A 17,799-nucleotide genomic window follows, 5' to 3' on the forward strand; every position below is an offset into this window, starting at 1 on the left:
TCAGACGCAGATGTTTCTTGATAACACGTTGCGTAAATTGAATTGGCTTCTGTGATGGTGGGGACTTCAGGAGGAGACCGAGATGGATCACCCACTCGGCACTTCTGGCTGAAGATGGTTGCAAATGTTTCAGCCTTGTCTTTTACACTTGCCTGCTGGGCTCCGCCATCATTGAGGATGGGGATGTTCATGGAGCCTCCTCTTCCCGTTCGTTGTTTCATTGTCTATCACCATTCATGACTAGATGGGCAGGAGTGCAGTGCTTTGATCTGATCAGTTGGTTGTGGGATTGCTTAGCTCTGTCTATAGCATGCTGCTTCCACTGTTTAGCATGCATGTAATTCTGTTTTGCAGCTTCCCCAGGTTGGCACCTAATTTTCAGGTATGCCTGGTGCTGCTCCTGGCATGCCCTTCTACACTCCTCATTGAACCATTAGCTTGATGGTAATGATAGAGTGAGGGATATGCCAGTCAATGAAGTTACAGATTGTGGTGGAATACAATTCTGCTGCTACTGATGGCCCACAGTGTCTCATAGATGCCCAGTTTTGAGCTGCTAGATCTGTTCTGAATCTATCCCATTTAGCACGGTGGTAGTGCCACACAACACGATGGAGGGTGTCCTCAGTGTGAAGACAGGACTTCGTCTACACAAGGACTGTGTGGTGGTCACTGCTACCAATACTGTCATGGACAGATGCATCTGCGACAGGTAGATTTGTGAGGACGAGGTCAAGTAGGTTTTTCCCTCGTGTTGGTTCTCTCACCACCTGTCACAGGCCCAGACTGGCAGATATGTCCTTCAGGGCTCAGCCAGCTTGGTCAGCAACGATGCTACCGAGCCACTCTTGATGATGCACATTGAAGTTCCCCACCCAGAGTACATTCTGTGCCCTTGTTATCCTCAGTGCTTCTTCCAAGTGGTTTTCAACATGGAGGAGTACTGATTCATCAGCTGAGGGAGGGCGGTAGATGGTAATCAGCAGGGGGTTTCCTTGCCCATGCTTGACCTGAAGCCATGAGACTTCATGGGATCCGGAGTACATGTTGAGTACTCTCAGGGCCACTCCCTTCCCACTGTATACCACTGTGCTACCACCTCTGGTGGGTCTGTCCTGCCGGTGGGACAGGACATACCCAGTGATGGTGATGGAGGGGTCTGGGACATTGGCTGAAAGGTATGATTCTGCATATGACTATGTCAGGCTGTTGCTTGACTAGTCTGTGGGACAGCTCTCCCAATTTTGGCACAAGTCCCCAGATGTTAGTGAGGAGGACTTTGCAGGGTTGACTGGGCTGGGTGTGCCTTTGTCGTGACCGAAGCCGGAGCCTAGGTCAATGCCGAGTGGTCCATCCGGTTTTATTCTTATTATTATTTTTTGTAGCATTTTGGTACATCTGAGTGGCTTGCTAGGCCATTTCAGAGGGCAGTTCGGAGTTAACCTCATTTCTGTGGGTCTGGAGTCACATATAGGCTAGACCAGGTAAGGACGGCAGAATTCCTTCCCTAAAGGACATATCTCCTCATAGGACAATACCCCCATCCCAGGAATCAGTCTGGTGAACCTTCGTTGCACTCCCTCTAAGGCAAGTATATCCTTCCTTAGGTAAGGAGACCCAAACTGTACACAGTGCTCAAGGTGTGTCTCACCAAGACCCTATATATTTGCAGTAAGACTTCTTTACTCTTATTCTCCAATCCTTTTGTAGTAAAGGCTAACATACCATTTGCTTTCCTAATTGCTTGCTGTATCTGCATGTTAACTTTCAGTGATTCATGTATAAGGTTACCCAGGTCCCTATGAATGCCAACATTTCCCAATCTCTCACCATTTAAAAATATTCTGCTTTTCTATTTTTCCTACCAAAGTGGATAACTTCACATTTCTCCAAATTATATTCCATCTGCCATGTTCTTGCCCACTCACTTAACTTGTCTATATCCCTTTGCTGCCTCTTTGCATCCTCCTCACAGCTTACTTTCCCACCTAGCTTTGTATCATCAGTAAACTTGGATACATTACATTCGGTCCCCTCATCTAAGTCATTGGTATAGATTGTAAATAGCGAAGGTCCAAGCACTGATCCTTGCGGTACTTCACTAATTACAGCCTACCAACCTGAAATGACCTGTTTATTCCTACTCTCTGTTTTTTGTCCATTAACCAGTCCTTAATATATGCTAATATATCACCCACAATCTCATGAGCCCTAATTTTGTGTAATAACCTCTTGTGTGGCACCTTATCGAATGCTTTCTGAAAATACAAATACACTACATCCACTGGTTCCCCCTTATCTACCCTGCTAGTTACAACCTCTAAAAACTCTATTAGATTTGTCAAACATGATTTCCCTTTCATAAATCATTGTTGACTCTGCCCAATCATATTATGAATTTCTAGGTGCCCTGTTATCACATCCCTAATAATAGATTTTGGCATTTTCTCTACTACTGCTGTCAGGCTAACTGATCTATAGTTCCCTGTTTTCTCTCTCCCTCCTTGAATAGGGACAGTGATATCAGTACTGGGACAGGAAGGAGCTGTACTGCTGCGACAGGCTCCTCCTCCAATAGGACCAGTGTCCTAACAGAAGGATAAATAGAGCTCTGGATAGGGCTTTAAACTAAGACGGGGGTGGGTGGAGGGAGGAATCCAGTGAAAACAACATAAACTTGATGATAAATGAAATAGGAGATGAGAGTATAGGTCAGACTAAGTTAAAGAATAAGGGTAACATAACCGGTCAGAGAACAGATACAGTTTAAGAACATAAATATAAAGGTCGGGGTTTTCCCTACCTGGGCGGGTCTGGTGCGGGCAGTGTCTGTGGCGGGTCGCGACCCTCTTGCTGGCTCCATCCTGCTCCACAGAACGACTTTACGTTAATGGGGTCTATTAAGCCTGCCCTGCATATTACCCGGCCCAATTAAATGGTGCGTGTCTGGTGACATCATGATGCGTTTTCAGCCGGGATCCTTAAAGGGGCCATGGCCACATTACATTTGAAGTTTAATCTAACATAGTGCTGTCAGTGCACTACAACATTGGAGTGCTGCAAACACTGACAATCACTGCACAGAGGTAGAGGGCTGCACCCAGATTCTCCGATGACTCCCTCCATATGCTTATTGAGGGTATCAGAGCATGCAGGGAGGTCCTCTTCCCTTCCAATGGACAGAAGAGACCTCCCCAGGAGACCAAAACAACCTGGTTGGAGATTTCAGAGGAGGTCACCAGCAGGGATGTAGTCAGGAGGACCTGGGTGCAGTGGCACAAACATTTCAATGATCTCATTAAATCAGGAAATGTGAGTACAAAACCACATTCAACTTCATCCTACTGTGCCTCTCATCACATCCCCATCACGCTGCCTTCCCAATCCTACTCCTGCACATCTTTACTCACACCAACATACCTTGCATGCCCACCCATCCCTCTCTCTGTATCTTCATTATCACATGCCCATCTCGCTAGCCACCCTTCACACTCACCCTCATCAAGTGTAATCAAAGCAAATAACAACACACAAGTAGGCCACTTTGGCACCCCACTACATCATAGTCTCCCTCTAAAGATCTAACCCATCCATTCCTTACACTCATTCCATCACTCTCACTCAACCTTCCCTTCCTTCCCTCCTTGCAGGAAAGAGAGCCCAAAATAAGAGGGAAAGGGGGGAGAACCGGCGTTGGCCCTCCATCATTTGCAAACCTTACAACAGCAGAGGAGGGCACGGTGGCATAGTGGTTAGCACTGTTGCCTCACAGCGCCAGGGACCCAGGTTCAAATCTGGCCTCGGGCGACTGTCTGTGTGGAGTTTGCACATTCTCCCTGTGTCTGCGTGGGTTTCCTCCGGGTGCTCCGGTTTCCTCCCACAGTCCAAAGATGTGCAGGTTAGGTTGATTTGGCTATGATAAATTGACCCTTAGTGTTAGGGGATTAAATACGTGGGGTTACGGGGATAGGGTGGGATATGTGTCGGTGCAGGCTCGATGGGCCGAAGTGGCCTCTATCTGCACTGTAGATTCTGTGATTCTGTGATTCTGTGAGGCTGCTTTAGAAATATCTGGAGTCGCCGAGCAGCTGGAAGTGGGAAACGGAGAGAGGAGGACTTCTCAGCAACCTGGTGACAGATTACATATCATACAGCCACATGGCATACATCAGTCACTCATATGGGGACTGATGTCAGCAGCCAGTGAAAGGTCCATGATGTAATAAAACTCACTACGCACTTGGTTTGAGTATAAAGCAAGGCTTTAATCAACTTGTTTCAGAACATGGAGGTCTAGTTGTACTTCACTAGTTCCTGTCTTACAAAATGTCCCTGGGCAAGCTGGGCCCACGCCCGAGTATTTATACTCCTTGGACGGCGCCACCAGCTGGCTATCCAGTGTTATTTCATGAGTAGTTTCTTTATGATGATGAGATTTATAACAGTTATCATGTGCATAATGGTATCTGTACCCATTCTTCATATGACATATCTAACTCATCTCTTTACTCTCCCACAGGTCCATTCAGAGGCCCCCCACCCTCCCACTATCCAGGAGGAAGAGGAAGATGACTCCTCAGAGGAGCCTCCAGCCTCTGAGGGTGCACCGTCACCAGACAAAAGCGCACCCAGCACCAGCACAGATACGCACACCTGGGTGAGTCCCACACGAGATAGAGTAGTTTTGTCACTTGGTGTCTCACAACTCACAAGTGAGCAAAGAAGATGGTGAAGACAGGGACAGCAGTGGAGAGTCCTCGCCGGAGGGCACAGGACGCTCCCAGCTCTGCTCAGCTGCATGCAGACGCTGAGCTTCGGAGGCCGTCCAGAAAGAGTGCAATCCTGGAGGTGCAGGGGGCTCTGATAGGTTTTGTGAGCGCAATGTCTGCAAATGTTCAGAGAATGGAGGAGTCCATCTCCAACATGAGCACCACCATGTCACAGGCGATGGCAACTGTAGGCTCCTCCATGGAGCAGCTAATGCACCACTCACAGGAGCACATGGTCTCTATGGAGAATAGATGGCAGAGGCTCATAGACCTCCATTCTAGGAGGGATGTCAACATAAACGTGGGTCCTCATGGCCCCAGTGCTGTACAGCAAAGTGCTTTCCAGCTCTTTGGTAGCAGGGAAGTGAGCAGGCTGCCTCTACCTCTGCTGAAGCCACAGGGCTAGCACCTCGTAGAAGCACGCAGCAGAGAAGGATGACACAGGGGCAGATTCACAAGGGTAGCCACTTGGGTGTTTTATCCAATATTTATGTAAAGCTTCCGTTAATCTGCTGTCAAACATAAAAATCTTTATTTTCACCTCTTTCCCATCTTGGACACATTTGTCTGCACCTTTGGAAGTGGCTTAGTGAGTTACAGTGAATGGTGACACATAACGGTATCTCCAGCAATGGTGGTGAGTGTGAAAGGAATGGCTTGGTCATTGTAGGGATGCTTTATGGTGTTGCTGTGGGGTGGTGCCAACCTGGCGCATCATATGGGTGTACAGTGTCAAGTTAAGTAAATCTGGCCATGATGAGCCCATCCCTGGCCTCCCGGGCAGCAGTGTGTTCAGGTGCTGATGCCCTCTGTCCTGTGCAGCATCAGGTGATTGCGGAGAGGGTTGGTGGTGTTGTTGTTGGTGCTGCTGATGTGCCTGGTGCTGCTGGTGTTGGGGCTCATCGTGGTGAGATTCTGAGGACCAAGGTGAGACAGTATAAACAGCACCCATGTTGATGAAATAGATACCAGGAGAAGTAGAGATGACAGAAGCAATCTGTCAATGATGAGAGAGGTTCTTCCAATGAGGTGACACTGGATGGAGACTTTGCTGGAAAGATTTGCAGCATGCAGAATCTGTGCTGGGAATGCAGTGAGAAACAGCTACTGCCTGAGAAAAGTGATCAGCTGTCAGGTGGGAGCTTATGGTCTACATCCCAGGGTACTTAAGGAAGTGGCCCTAGAGATAGTCGATGCATTACTGGTCACCTTCCAGAACTCGATAGACTCTGGAACGGTACCCATGGATTGGAGGGTAGCTAATGTTACCGCACTATTCAAAAAAGGTGGTAGAGAAAAAGCGGGGAATTATAGACCGGTAAGCCTGACATCGGTAGTGGGGAAAATGCTAGAGTCTATTATAAAAGATGTAATAGCAGAGCACTTGGAAAGCAGTGACAGGATCGGACAAAGTCAACATGGATTTACAAAAGGTAAATCATGCTTGACTAATCTACTGGAATTTTTTGAGGATGTAACTGGTAAAATAGATAGGGGAGAACCAGTGGATGTGGTGTATTTGGACTTTCAGAAGGCTTTCGATAAGGTCCCACACAAGAGATTAGCATGCAAAATTAAGTCACATGGGATTGGGGCAAGGTATTGACTTGGATAGAGAACTGGTTGGCGGACAGAAGGCAAAGAGTTGGAATAAACGGGTCGTTTTCCGAGTGGCAGGCAGTGACTAGTGGGGTACCGCAAGGATCGGTCCTAGGACCCCAGCTGTTCACAATATATATTAATGATCTGGACGAGGGAATTGGATGTAATATCTCCAAATTTGCAGACGACACAAAGCTGGGCGGGAGGGTAAGCTGCGAGGAGGATGTCGGGAAACTCCAGTACGATTTGGACAGGTTGGGTGATTGGGCAGAAACATGGCAAATGCACTATAATGTGGATAAATGTGAGGTTATCCACTTTGGTGGCAAAAACAGGAAGGCAGATTATTATTTGAATGGCAATAGATTGGGAGAAGGGGAAGTGCAAAGAGACCTGGGTGTCCTTGTGCACCAGTCGCTGAAGGTAAGCATGCAGGTGCAGCAGGCAGTTAAGAAGGCAAATGGTATGTTGGCCTTCGTAGCAAGAGGGTTCGAGTACAGGAACAAGGATGTCTTGCTACAGTTGTACAGGGCCTTGGTGAGACCGCACCTTGAGTATTGTGTGCAGTTTTGGTCACCTTACCTGAGGAAGGACGTTCTTGCCATGGAGGGAGTGCAGCGAAGATTCACCAGGCTGATACCTGGGATGGCAGGAATGACGTATGAGGAGAGATTGTGTCGATTGGGCTTATACTCACTGGAGTCTAGAAGATTGAGAGGGGATCTCATCGAAACCTATAAAATTCTGTCAGGTCTGGACAGACTAGATGCAGGAAGGATGTTTCTGATGGCCGGGGAGTCCAGAACCAGGGGTCATAGTCTAAGGATAAGGGGTAAGCCATTTAGGACTGAAATGAGGAGGAATTTCTTCACCCAGAGAGTGGTGAACCTGTGGAATTCTCTGCCACAGAGGGCGGTGGAGGCTAGTTCATTAAATATATTCAAGAAAGAGTTGGATATATTTCTTGAGGCTAAAGGGATCAAGGGATATGGGGAAAAGGCAGGGACAGGGTACTGAATTTGGATGATCAGCCATGATCACATTGAATGGCGGAGCAGGCTCGAAGGGCCGAATGGCCTACTCCTGCTCCTATCTTCTATGTTTCTATGTTTCTATGTAATACATTTCATGCTGTCAACTAATCAGCTGGAGCAAGGGCCATTCAACTCCCACCTCAGGTTGACAGACGTGGTTCCCAAGCAGTGTGGTTCCTGTGGCCATCCAGGAAAATTTAAAATGTAGGGGGGAAAAAGGCGCTTAACTGTCTGAAAATAAGGTTATAATGATTTCAATTAGGTCGTCCGCCTCTGCCGGATGGGTCGCTGCTGCACCGGCAAACGTGCCTGAGGGAAAGGCACGTGGAGTCGGGATGACGGCGGGTTCCCAACCCACTCCCAAAAATATCAACTTTCCCACCCAACCCACCTCCGATAGCATCCGCAACCACCCCGGAAAATTCCAGCCAAAGTGACTGTTAAAAATAAATTGAATGGAACAATTAATAAAAAAGAAATTAAATTGCCTGTACAGCAATGTACACAGCACCCAAAACAACACGGAGGAACTGAAGGCAATAATTTGTAGTGAGAATCCAGATGTAGTGGGGATAACTGAAACATGACTTAATGGGCCAGAAATTCGCGGCCAGAAGCATTAGTACGGTCGGGGTACTCACGCATTTGGCCGTTGGAAATGCCGGCGTTCAGCAGGAACAGCGCATGCGGGGAACGCCGGCATTTCCAGACCCAAGGTCTATTCACAGCGCGTGCGACTGCACAGGCAGCGCTTGCGCAGTGAACTTTGTGGATTTCAATGATGGATTCAGTGAGGGTAAGTCCTTAGAAGTTACACTTGAAAAAAGCAAGTGTAAAGTTGTTCATTGGCTGCGGAGGAAGATATATTTTATCGTGGAGCTTCTGAAATGCAATATTTTTGTTTGGGAAAGGGAGGGAAGTTATTTTAAGAAATTTTAAGTAAGTTTTAAAGTTAAAAATTTTTTTTTAAAAGGGTTTTCAGAACGGTAGGTAGAAGGTGCAATTGTGGCTGTGTGAATGGAATGTGAGAATGAGTTATGTATGTATGTCCACATATATTCTTTTACGTATATGTATGTATGTTTTATATTCCTTTACTAATGTGTATGAATGTATGTTTTTAATTATGATTTTCCAATAAGTTACTTTCTCTGAAAGTCACAATTAAATAATACATTCATACACATAAGTAAAGGAATATATACATAACACGCAAAGGAATATATACAGACATACATACTTTCAGAAGCTCCACGATAATAAATATCTTCCTCCGCAGCCTCTGGAGCAACTGTACCCATGCTTTTTTCATGTGTAAGTTGTAATGACTTGACCTCACTGAAAGCATTAATGAAAGCGGCGAATTATACTGCGCACGCGCTGCCTGTGCAGTCGCATGCGTTCTGCCTCTGAACCCCTTCGTTCAGAGGACAGGAAATGCCGGTTTTCCCCACATGCACTGTGCATGCTGAAAACCGACATTTCATCCGGCCAGATGCATAAGTACCCCGACCGTACTCGCGCATTTGGAAGGGAATTACTGGGCCAACATTTTACATGTCAATAAAATGAAAAATTTAACAATTGCACGACTTGCCCCCTCGCATCTGCGACTGAGGGTCCAAGGAGGTGCATTGCGCAAGAGGTCATCATCGTACGTATCCTCACACTGTTCCCTTTGGGGAACTGTATGAAGTGGTGGAAGGATTTATGGCCGTGATTAACGCTCATTCCGTGACCGTAACCATCTTTGGACCAGCCATTAGGGTGGTTAGTCCTATGGCGGGAGGGTTTTACGGGCTCCCACAACCCATCTGGGGGGGGGGCCATGAACACCCACGGACGCAAGTATCCCGCTGGATGTCCACCCAGAATTTAAAGTTGGAGCTCCGACTCCACTTGCCGGGACTGTCTGGAGTGGGGTTCAAAACCCTACTCCTTCTGGCCCAGCGGCGGGGATGCTTACTGCTACGCAAAAGGCCCACTCCGCACAAAAGGTGACACCCATACGTTTCCTGCGCCTTTTCCCTCCCCGTGACTGGAGCCCTATGCTGCCATTTCACGTTGCTAATCGGATTGGGCCTTTGTCATAGCGGTAGGATCCCCGCCGCTGGGCCAGATCAGGGTAGGGTTTCGAACCCCGCTCCAGACAGTCCCGGCAAGTGGAGTCGGAGCTCCGGCTCTAAATTCTGGGTTGACATCCAGTGGGATATTTGTGTCCGTGGGTGTGGGTGGCCCCCCCTCCTTGTATAGCTTGTGGGAGCCCGTAAAACCCTCCCGCCATAGGACTAACCGCCCTAATGGCTGGTTCAAAGATGGTTACGGTCACGGAATGAGCGTTAATCATGGCCATAAATCCTTCCACCACTTCATACAGTTCCCCAAAGGGAACAGTGTGAAGACACGTATGACGACAACATTGCTAAATAAATAAATGGAATTAAAAAAATTCTTTTAGGGCTTTTAAAAGTCTTTAAATTGCTTTAATTCTCTTTAAAACTACTTCAGATTACTCAAAATAATGTAAACATTTTTAAAAGTTTATAAAAGTTACCAAAATCTTCAAAAAACTTCCAAAAACCTATTTAAACTGCTGCTTTGCATGTAAAAATGCTTAGCAGCTTGACAGAAACATTGGGGGCGTGTCCAGTGATACTGAGACCTCAAGGGGCGTGTCTCACTTGCACTGCACGCTCCTGGCTTCGCACTGGCTGCACTCCTGGGCGGCGTGACGTCATACGCTGCCCGGGATTCTTCTTTTTCAAACGCCAAGTCCAGGCGTCCCTGGAGCTGATCGGCAGTAGCGCGGGGTAAGTGCATATACGGGGCTTGCACGCGCGGCAAGCCCCGTTCACCAATTTCTGGCCCAATAAAGTAAAGGACTGGCAGTTAAATATTGCAGGATATAATGCATTTAGAAAACATAGGGAAGGAACATAAGAATTAGAAGCAGGAGTAGGTCATATGGCCCCTTGAACCTGCTCCGCCATCCAATAAGATCATGACTGATCTACGACCTTAACACCACTTTCCCGCCCTATCCCCATATCCCTTGATTCCCCAAGAGTCCATAAATCTATCTATCTCAACCTTGAATATACTCAACGACTGAGCATCCACAGCCCTTTGGGGCAGAGAATTCCAAAGATTCACAACCCTCTGAGTGAAGAAGTTCCTCTTCATCTCAGTTTTAAAAGGCCTACCCCTTATCCTGAGACTAAGCCCCCTAGTTCTGGACTCTCCAGCCTTGGGAAACAATCTCTCAGCATCTTTTCTGTCAATTCCCCTCAGAACCTTATATATTTCAATGAGATCTCCTTTCATTCTTCTAAATTCCAAAGAGTATAGGCCTAATCTACTCAATCTCTCCTCATAGGACAACCCACTCATCCCAGGGATTAGTCGAGTGAACCTTTGTTGAACCGGCTATAAGGCGAGTATATCCTTCTTTAGATAAGAAAAGAAAGATTTACATTTATATAGCACCTTTCACGACCACCGGGCATCTCAAAGCTCTTTACAGCCAATGAAGTACTTTTGGAGTGTAGTCACTGTTGTTATGTGGGCATCGCGGCAGCCAATTTGCACACAGCAAGCTCCAACAAACAGCAATGTGATAATGACCAGATAAACTGTTTTGGTTATGTTGATTGAGGGATGAATATTGGAGGATAATTAAGGAGACCAAAACAGTGTCTCACCAAAGCCCTGTACAATTGTAGCAAGACTTCTTTACTTTTGTACTCTAACCCCCTAGTAATAAAGGCCAACATGCCATTTGCCTTCCTAATTGCTTGCTGTACCTGCATGCTAACTCTGTGTTTCCTGTACAAGGACACCTAAATCTCTCTGAACCCCACCGTTTAATAGTTTCTCATCATTTAAAAAATATTGGGGGAGAAATTCAGTTGGTTGCGCCACCCATTAGCGCCTTAAGAGGGCGCTAAGTGGGGCGCAAGCCAACTAACGCCCGGGCACGGCATTGCCCACGCCTCCTGCTAAATTCTGCGGGACGTTAGTGGTGGCGCTAACCGTTAGCACTGCGCCGCTGCCGATGACGTCATCGGTGTGCGCAGCACCCCGCTGACGCCCCGGCCGCGATATTCGGCAGCGCCCCCTGATTTACCACTGGACACTATGTCTGGCGGGGTCAGGGGGGCTTACCTGCGGCCGGGGAGGCGCAAAATAAAGGCGAGGTGCGGGGCGGCCATTTTTGTTGTTGGTCGCCTGCCAGCACCTGCCTGCGCTCCCGTCCCCGGCCTCCTGAACCCCCACCCCCCACCCCGCGGCGTGCTGGCTGGCTTTAAGAAGGGGAGGAAGGCCTGCAATACCGCAGCGTGACGTGCCGCAGCATGTGGCACTGCGGCACGTAGTGCCATGATATTCACTCGCAGCGCCCCAAGAGGGATGCGGGGCACCTCCAGTAGCGCCGCGCTTCCCTTTGAGGTGCAAACGACCAATTTCCGGTGCGGGGGCGCGAATGTTTCCGGGGTGCTACTTTTAGCGCCCTGGCGAGGTTAGCGCCCCAAATGGGGCTATACTCAATTTCTCCCCCATTATGTTTTTCTATTCTTCCTACCAAAGTGAATAACCTCACATTTCTCCACATTATACTCCATCTGCTACCTTATTGCCCACTCAATTAACCTGTCTATATCCGTCTGCAGACTCACAACTTACTTTCCCACCTAGCTTTTTATCATCAGCAAACTTGGATACATTACACTCGGTCCCTTCATCTAGGTCATAAATATAGATTGTAACTAGCTGAGGCCCAAGCACTGATCCTTGCGGCACCCCACTAGTTACAGCCTGCCAATCTGAAAATGATCCGTTTATCACAACTCTCTGCTTTCTGTCCATTAACCAATCCTGTATCCATGCTAATGCATTACCTCCAATCCCATGAGCCCTTATCTTTTGTAACAACTTTTTATGTGGCACTTTATCGAATGCCTTTTGGAAATCCAAATATACTATATCCATTGGTTCCTCTTTCTCTACCCTGCTCGTTACATCCTCAAAAAATTCTAATAAATTTGTTAAACATGGTTTTCCTTTCATAAAACTATGTTGACTCCGCCTAAGCATATTGGCCCAGAAATTTGGGTCTCCACGGGTGAGTATGCGCTGGGTACTCACACGTGGGCCCGATGGAAGTGCCGGTTTCCTGCATGCACTGCGCATGCGCGGGACACCGGCACTTCCGTTCCCCTGAATGAAGGGGTTCAGAGGTCGAACACGTGCGCGGGGGAGTCCGCGCGTGCGCTTTGAACTTACGTTTTTTTTACAGGTTTCTCCGGGAGGGTAAGTCTTTAGAATTTAGAAATGTAAAAAGCAGGCATAAGGCTTGCTTTTTACAAGGTAAGTGGTCAATTAATTAAAATTAAAACATTTTTTCCGCAGGTTTATTATTTTTAAATACTTTAAAGCAAGGTAAGTTTATTTTTAGCCCCGTTAGAAGATAAAATTATTTTTTTCAAAAATGTAAATTATTGTTTAAAATAGTTACTTAATGTAATTTATAGTTTATTTAAAAAGTGTGTTGTTTCTTTTTAATTTATTTGAAGGTTTATTGCTATTTTGGGGCCGTAGTATTTATAAGTCTTGACAGATTGGCTGCCCCATGGCCCACGTGATCCCAGGGGACGCATCGAACTAACTGCGCCCTTGGGACACGCAAGCACTGCGCGCCGGCAGCTGGGCCAGGCCCCGGATCGGAATTCCACGGGGCCCTACAGCTCAGCTGTCGGCGTGCAAGGTAAGTGCAGGTCGAATTTCTGTGCCATTATGATTTTCTAAGTGCCCTGTTACCACTTCCTTACTAATGGATTCCAGCATTTTTCCAATGCTTGCTTTTACTACTCTCTTCCTTTTTACATACTTGTGGAAGCTCTTACAATCTGTTCTTATATTTCTTGCTAATTTACTCTTATATTCCATTTTCTTGCTTTTTATTAATTTTTTTGTCATCCTTTGCTGGTTGCTAAAGCTATCCTAATCAACAGGCTTACTACTATTCTTTGCAACATTATAATCCTCTTCTTTTAATCTAATACTATCCTTAACTTCTTTAGTTAGCCATGGTTGGATCACTTTTCCCATGGATTTTTTATTTCTCAATGGAATGTATATTCATTGAGAATATTTCTTTAAATGTTTTCCACTGCTTATCTACCATCATACCTTTTAATCTAGTTTCCCAATCTATTTTAGCCATCTCACCCCTCATACCTACGTAATTGGCTTTATTTAAGTTTTAAGACATTGGTTTCAGGCTTAAGAATGGGACTCTCAAACTTAACGTGGAATTCTATCATATTATGGTCACTCTTTCATAGAGGATCCTTTACTATGGGATTACTAATTAACCCTGTCTCATTACACAAAACTAGATCTAAAATAGCCTGTTCCCTGCTTGGTTCCATGACATATTGTTCTAGGAACTGTCTCGAATGCATTCTATGAACTCGTCCTCCAGACTACCTTTGTCAATTTAATTTGCCCAATCTATATGAAGATTAAAGTCCCCCATGATTATTGCATTACCTTTGTTACAAGCTCCTATTATTTTTCAATTAATACTCTGTCCTACAGTATAGCTACTGTTAGGGGACCTATAAACTACTCCCACCACAGTTTTCTGTCCCTTGTTATTTCTTATCTCCACCCATACTGATTCTACTTCCTGATCTTCTGAGCCAAGATCCTTTCTTGCTACTGTCCTTAACTATCAGGGCCACCCCACCTCCTGTTCTAGTCTGCCTGTCTTTTTGAAATGTCAAGTACCCTAGAATATTTAATTCCCAACCTTGGTCACCTTGCAACCATGTCTCTGTAATGGTTATTATATCAAAACCATTTATCTCTATTTGTGCCATTAATTCATCTATCTTATTACGGATGCTTCGTGCATTCAGATAAAGGGCCTTTAATTTTAACTTTTTACCAGTATTCCCTGCTTTAACTTTATTCGCTGTGTAGATAGTTGAACCTGCACCTTTCCTCTTATACACTAATTCCAGAATCCGACCTGAACCCATCCGGGTGCGGCAAAATTGTCAAGGTTCACAACTCAGTACAACTCAGTATTCTTTTAACTGTTTATTGTGCTACGGATAACATACAAATGTCAATGCACTGTTCCCTTTAACTTCAAACAGTACTCACATAGACTGTTCCCTTTAACTCTCTTCAATTTCAAACACCACTCACCCTGGCGATCACTCAGCAGAGTATGTTTCCATCTGTATGGGTGATCAAATTCATCCACAGTTCCCTTGCACATTGCTGAAGTTTGTCCCTAAATGCATCCTTTTTATAATATAAAGATCATACCCGCGACCATTGATTGACGCACCCCCCCCCCTTTGATTGTATCTTCTTAAGCTTGACTGTTTCTGCAAATCTATAGAGTATTTGATTTGATCACTTCTCCATCCTGGGTCAGTGAATAGTCCATTATCACACAAAGGTGTTTTGATGGGGAAAAGTTGCAGGCTTATCAGCATTCTGAAAGGTTGGCAAACAGGTTTTACTCCAGCAACAATTTTGATATTAACACCTCCAAAGAATGAGGGAACTGATTCAGACTTGGTTGAACCATGGTCGTTACCTGTCATGTTGATTTGTAAGTCTTGTTAACAGCCTGACCACAGGAATTCAATGGACAGGAAAGTCAGTTAAATTTAAACAAACACTTGTCATTGTGTGGCCTAATTATTCCAGCTGCTTCCTTGGTTAGCATATTCATGAAGTCAATCAATCGTGTCTGTGTCTCTGCATGAATAATTACCTCCTGCATTCCGTTCAGCTTACAGCTTGTTTTAAAAGTTCATTTAAAAGTCCCGTTGGTTCCTCGAGGCATGCTGGGATACGAAGCTTGGTCAATTTTTTATGATTGGTCAATTTACAAAACTGCCTGTACAGTACAGCCACTTAACCCTTTAATGACAGTTTACTTTAAATTAAGTGCATTCTTGCTGCAGGACTGTCTACAGGTGATGCACTATTACCTTTAAACTATCTGTCCCTTCCTGTCCCACTGTGCTTATTTTTACACAATTCACTGCACTGCTCTATTCCCTTGACTTTTCTCTTTAGGTTACTAAATTTCTCCTCACCTGCTCCCTCCCCCCAACAAGGAAGCAGGGGGTGGGGTAGCTAATCAGAAATAACAATGACAGTAGAAAAAAGGATCATAACTAGCATTAAGATAGAAACAGAATCCACATGGATTAAGACAAAGGATAAGGAGGGATCGATCACATTCATGGGGTAATCTACCACCTAATAGTGGAAGGGAAGTGGAGAGAAGAAATATGTGGGCAAATCTATGAAATAAGTCATAGACATAGAATAAAAATCATGAAAGATTTCACCTACCTCCAAATAAGAAGAAAAAAGAAAAAAAAGACTTGCAATCTGATTGAAACATGTAAGATTCTGAGGGGATTGACAGGGTAGATGCTGAGAGGTTGTTTTCCTTGGCTGAAGAGTCTAGAACTAGGGGGCATAGTCTCAGGATAAGGGATCGGCCATTTAAGACTGAGATGAGGAGGAATTTCTTTACTCAGAGGGTTGTGAATCTTTGGAATTCTCTACCCCAAAGGACTGTGGATGCTGAGTCTTTGAGTATATTCAAGGCTGAGATAGATAGATTTTTGGACTCTAGGGGAATCAAGGGCTATGGGAATCTGACGGGAAAGTGGAGTTGAGGTTGAAGATCAGCCATGATCTTATTGAATGATGGAGAAGGCTCGAAGGGCCATATGGCCTACACCTGCTCCTAATTCTTATGTTTTTATATTGCGCCTTTCATGACCATCGGACATCCCAAAGCACTTTACAGCCAATTAAGTACTTTTTGAAGTGTAGTCACTGTTGTAAGGTAGTAAATGTGACAGCTAATTTGCACACAACAAACTCCCACAAACAGTAATGTGAAAATGACCAGATAATCTGTTTTTAATGATTCTGATTGAAGGATAAATATTGGCCACTGGGGATAATTCCCCTGCTCTTCATTTAAATAGTGTCACGGGATCTTTTACGTCCATCTGAGAGAGTATACGGGACCTCAGTTTTAACATCTCATCTGAAAGACGGCACCTCCGACAGTACAGCACTCCCTCAGCTTAGATTATGTGCTCAAGCCATAGAGTCATAGAGTGTCATAGAGAGTCTCTGGAGTGGGACTTGAACCTGCACCATTCGGACTCAGAGGCAAGGGTGTACCAGCTAAGCCACGGCTGACATATGAGGTAGTGAAAGGGGGAAAGGGAATGGAATTTTTACAGTGTGTTCAGGACTCCTTTCTTACCCAGTATGTAAGAAGTCAACAAGAGAAGAATCACTACTGCACCTAGTAATGGGAAATGAACCAGAGCAGATAAGGGAAGTAAGCGTAGGGCAACATCTAGGCAATAGTGATCATAACATAATAATGTTTAAAATAATGATTGAGAAAGACATAAGTAAGATAAAAACCTAAGTAATAGATTTTTAAAAAGCTAATTTTGAGGGAATGAGAATGGAACTAGGGAAGGTAAACTGGAAAATAATGTTGACAGACAAAGAAATGGAATAGCAGTGTGAAATATTTTAAATGGTGATTGATAGAGTCCAGGAGAAATATATTCCACAAAAAACAAGAACAAATTAATCAATAATGAAACACCATGGATGAATAAAGAGATAAGGGTAAAATTGAAACTAAAGAATAAGTTATACACTGAGTACATAGACAATAAAGGAAAGGATGACAAAAGGGAATACGAAGAGATTAGGAAAGAAGTAAAAAAAAACTAGGAAAGCAAAAAGGAACTACAAAATTAAATTATCAAGAAATATAACAGAAATAGTAAAGTATTCTACAGAAACATAAATAACAAAAGAAAAATCAGGATAGAGATAGGGCTACTAAAGGATGTACAAGATAAACTCACAGGCAATGACAGCAAAATAGCAGAATTACTAAATAGTCACTTTGCCTCAGCATTTACCAGGGAGACTAACAAGGTGGGCATGACATTAGAAGAAGAGATCTTAAAATATAGGAAGACATTTAAGATAGAAAGGGAGGAGATAATTGATAAACTAATCAAACTTAGAGAGGATAAAACCCCTGGTCCAGATGGATTTCATCCACGCATATTAAAAGAAGTTAGGGAAGAGATAGTAGAGGCACTATTACACATATATAATAATTCATTAGAAAAGAAAACAGTGCTAGAGAACTGTCGAACAGCTAATCTGATTCCTACATTTCAAAAAGGAGATAGAACAAGTCCAGGGAACTATAGACCAGTTAACTTAATGTTAATGATAGGAAAAATAATGGAATCTTTACTCAAAGATGTAATAGAAAAAACGAAAATATAATACAGAATAGT

Source organism: Somniosus microcephalus, chromosome 7 (genome assembly GCF_052327205.1).
Source record: "Somniosus microcephalus isolate GS21.2 chromosome 7, FLI_Smic_1.0, whole genome shotgun sequence".
Taxonomy (NCBI): domain Eukaryota; kingdom Metazoa; phylum Chordata; class Chondrichthyes; order Squaliformes; family Somniosidae; genus Somniosus; species Somniosus microcephalus.